This window comes from Mus caroli, chromosome 3, assembly GCF_900094665.2.
Source record: "Mus caroli chromosome 3, CAROLI_EIJ_v1.1, whole genome shotgun sequence".
NCBI classification, from domain to species: domain Eukaryota; kingdom Metazoa; phylum Chordata; class Mammalia; order Rodentia; family Muridae; genus Mus; species Mus caroli.
This window is the reverse complement of record NC_034572.1, coordinates 853406-857826: the sequence shown is the minus strand read 5'-3', so window position 1 is coordinate 857826 and position 4421 is coordinate 853406. Positions and strand designations below refer to the sequence as shown.

Sequence of the window (4421 nt, the reverse complement as noted above, 5' to 3'; positions counted from 1 at the left end):
TAGAGGTATAGAAACTCAGTATGCTTTCTATTTGAGAAAGTTCACTCAGTGAGAGTGGAACATGTACTCTGACAAGGCCATCCTACCCAGAAACTTCCCTTAGAGAAGGAACTGATGCTGGGTCAGGTGACACCTGTTGGGTTTGGCTGGGGCCTTTGGTGGTTTGGTGTTTTTTGTTTTGGGGGTTTTGTTGTTGTTGCTTTTTGTCTTTTTTGTTTTTGTTGTTGTTGTTGTTGTTGTTTTGTTTTGTTTTTCTGTCTGTAGCAGGAAATGTGGAACTGCATGGTTGGTGTGGGTCTGCCTGACTGTGTAACCTATGTGGCAGAGGATAACTCCACATGGTGGACTGTGGCAACACAGCTCACATGGTAGAAGTCTGTGAGTCTCCCAGCAGCAGGTGGCAGTATTCTGCAGCAGCAGTGGAAATCCATGTGGTGTGGCGGTAGCAGCAGGTGGCAGTGGATGCAGGCAGTGTTGTCAGTAGTAGTAGCAGTAGTCCACATAGCATAATTACACTTGATTATCCACAGTCACATCAGTGGGCAGTGGCAACAGCCACCTAGACTCTGAAGCTCTCCTGGGTAAGGATTCCTGGATTTTGGCACCAATGTTGTGTTAGAAGTGCAGCTAGCATATGAACAGACCACACCAGGCTAAAGCAGTTCCACATGGCAGAGGTTTATTTTGGGGTAGGAAGGCAAATGGGTGGGGGTGGGGAGAGAGAGAGAGAGAGAGAGAGAGAGAGAGAGAGAGAGAGAGAGAGAGCGAGCAGAGGGATTTACCTTTTATTTGGATAGTGAGGTAGCCTCACACAGGTAAAGGTAGAAGGTGAGTCAAGTCAATTTTGGGAATGTATGGTGGTTGCCATGTCCACAGATGTGTGGATCTCTGTCATCTATGTGGGATGTCACTAGGCTTGGAGCTGATCTGCAGTGCCAGTTCTTCATACCAACAGGGGAACGATAGGAGTGCCCTACTCCCCATTATCTTTGGCCTCATATCAGATTCTAACATTCTACTTTACAGTCTTACATTTCTCTGGTGGATTCAGTGCACCACCCAGTGAGATAAAGAACCAGCATGCAATCGAGGCAGATGCAAAAATCCTTGGAAAAAGGTAGAAACAATGTTGGTCACTGCAGCCCCTTTCCCAGTGCAGAATTCAGTCTTAGGGCCAGTGAAAGAGAGAACTGGTAACTATGTCAATTGAAAAGTCCTAAGGAGAGAAAAAAAAGTGCAATAATTGAAAGGAGGGCAATGCTTTATGCAAATGTTATAATGGACTTATCTACAAGTTATTTCAATATTAGGAGAAAGAGCGAATCATTGTTAACCATTATTCATATGTTCAATGTTTATTTACTTTATCAACCATAGTGGCTTTATTTTGCTACCATGAATATCAAATATTTTTATTTACTATTTTTTATTACTCCAATAATATGTGTTAGTATATTCTGATCAGATTTTTCAGGAGCAGTGATTTACACACCGAGTTTACAAAAGTTTTTAAAAGGTAAACTCATATATAAATATATATATACATATATATATACACACATATATATTGCATTTTTCAATATATACTATTAATTTTAGTTTTACAGATACGAAATGATTCTAATGTAAGTTACATGATTGCTGAGTTTGTAAATGAAAGACCAAAATAATACAGTTGTACAGGTCTTCAGTCCTTCCTTTCTTCCTTCTATTTTCATTTTGAACCACCAAGAAATATTATTTTTGTTGTGTTAAAAAGAGAAATTAAAATAGAAGCTAGTGACTTTGAGTTTAAACAAGTGGACATTTGTCATTTTTTGTATAGTATATTAATCTGTATCAAATTTTGGGTTGCTCATTTTCATTATAATCCTAAGTGTAACTCTATGTGGCCTTCCAGAACCACCAGGCACCTCTGTTTCTGCAGTTAAGGTTGATTGCATGTACCTTAACTTCATTTCATAACCATGGCTTTCGCCTGATTGTGAAACTTTAAAAATAGTTCCTATTTCTGTTAAACCTTCAAAAAGCATTTTCCTTAAATATACAACAGGTTTTTATATTCATGGATTCCAAATTTAAATGTTAATCTGTTTGGTAACTTTTATAATTTCAACATTAATATTTACCTGCCTTAGGTGTCATGTAGAGAAATAGGGCTGTATCATGTGGGGTGGTAGGCTATGCACAGACAGCCTGGTCCCCATTTGAGTAAAGGTCTGGAATCCCGGAGCCCTGATGAGCAGTGATTTCCACCTGCATATAGTATGGAAGGAGTTTGGCCTCACCTCCACTACAGCCTATCACAGCCCCCCTGCAGAGAGGTATGTGGTAGTAGCTATAACTTGCCCTCCCAAATGCAAATAAGGTTTCTTCAGACTCTCAGTCCCAGCCAAAGAGAAGTACCTGATGTCCCTGAATCATCCCCAAAACTGTATATAAATCCTATCTAGGCAATAAAAATTGTGCGAAAACTACTCCATTGTCTGAGCCTTTTGTCCTAAGAAGTGTAACAATTGGGAAGAGATCTGCTCTCCTGAAGCTCTGCCTGAGGCTCTGGCTAGTCTGCCTCTTATGGGCCCAGCCCAACTCAACTCTGCACGGTGGCATGGAATTACAGAGTAACCTGGAAGGCACGACAGAGGTGGAGGTGGAGCCTACCACCTCAGAGGAAGCAGGGAAGCAACTTCTGCTCCCTACTCACACTTGCTTCTCTTCACCAGAACCCTCCCACAAGGACTGACCAGTTTTTCTCCGTGGAAAACCTCTGTAACTCAGGCCCATAGCAACAAGAACAAGAAATTGAATGCCTGTGCTTGCGCACTGGCAGCTGATGTCAAAGCATGCCACACTCTGCTTTTCTGCTCTGGTTCCTGCATTGCACAGACATGTCCTTTTCATAATTTGTTTAAGTGTCATGTATCTCTCATTTGCATGCTAATTTCATTCTTTCTAATGATTCATGTCCAGAATCCTGAAACATGGACCACTGTTTCTAAGAAAAGCTTGTGATATGCTATATGAAGAATTACCCATGTTAGATAAGTTTTGTTCAGACAGGACATAGAATATTCATGGTCAGGAGGACACACATAACACACGGTGACATATTGATTGCTTGGTAAACATGCAATGACTTGTAGGCCTTTAGGAACTTGTATTTCTTCTCAGAGCAGTAGCAAAGTACTGAGTAATAAAGTGTTCTTGGTGACTTGACAAACCCAAACTGTCAGAGATAATGAGAATTCACAGATATCATTGATAATCAGTACATTTCCTAACAGCTTGAGCTTAAAGCAAAAATCTTTTTTTTTAAAGATTTATTTATTTTTATTATATATAAGTACACTGTAGCTGTCTTCAGACACTCCAAAAGAGGGAGTCAGATCTCATTACGGATGGTTGTGAGCCACCATGTGGTTGCTGGGATTTGAACTCTGGACCTTCGGAAGAGCAGTCGGGTGCTCTTACCCACTGAGCCATCTCACCAGCCCCGCAAAAATCTTTTTAGGAATCAAGAATTATCATTTTAGTATTAGAATTTTGTCCAAAGAACAGATATTTGATTATTCTTTTTTCCAATAGCTAAATATATTCCTATCTTTTGATTTATTTAAAATGAAAAAAATCTCAATGAAATTTTAAAAATAAAAAGGATGTTTGAATTATAAGAGAAAAAGAAGAGCAAACAAAACATAATAGATTGTGTTCCTTTTGAAAATAAATTTATATTTTGGGTACATATGTATTCAAATTAAATGTCTAATTATTTTTATGTCTATGTAGATAATGAAGACATATTTTGTGTTATTTTTTAACTTTGTTCATGATTTTTTTAATGTGGCCTAGATTCCGTTCCACTCATAATTTTTCTGCTTCAGTCCCACAGTGCTGATATTACTACAGTGTGTATCAGAGAGTCTAATGGGGATTTTTAAAAATAATTTTATAGATTTCCATTTTAATACTGTGTTGTAATTAAGTGAGTTTTTAGAAAGTAAAAGTGGTGAACTTTGATACATTTTGTATTTTAGGAAGTTGTTTATTCCAGATTGAAACACTCCCTCTTGGGGAAAATAAGGAGACATCCAAGACACAGGAAGTTACCAATATGTGCAAGGCTCAGACACAGCAGAAGGGTACATTGCACCACATTACAGATGGTTGTGAGCCACTATGTGGTTCAGGACCTCTGAAACAGTCAGAGCCCTTAATCACGGACCCAACTCTCCAGCCCAACTTGAACTTTTAAAATTGGCATCTGTCTGTGCATCTATTCATTAGTACAGACCTGGTCCTGCACTTCATTTCTTTTTTTTTTTTAATAAATCTTTTTTTTTAAGATTTATTTATTTTTATTATATATAAGTACACTGCAGCTGTCTTCAGACACTCCAGAAGAGGGCGCCAGATCTCATTAC

The 4421-nt window shown here is 38.7% G+C and overlaps 1 long non-coding RNA gene across 1 annotated transcript in view; it reads right to left on the bottom strand.

Annotated features, from left to right (window-relative positions):
* Positions 1–726: 726 nt before the first annotated feature.
* The window catches only part of LOC110291979, a 23147-nt gene continuing 19452 nt past the window's right edge, over positions 727–4421 (bottom strand). The window contains exon 3 of the long non-coding RNA XR_002377625.1: positions 727–1216. This is a non-coding gene — a long non-coding RNA (uncharacterized LOC110291979). The remainder of the gene's footprint in view (positions 1217–4421) is intronic.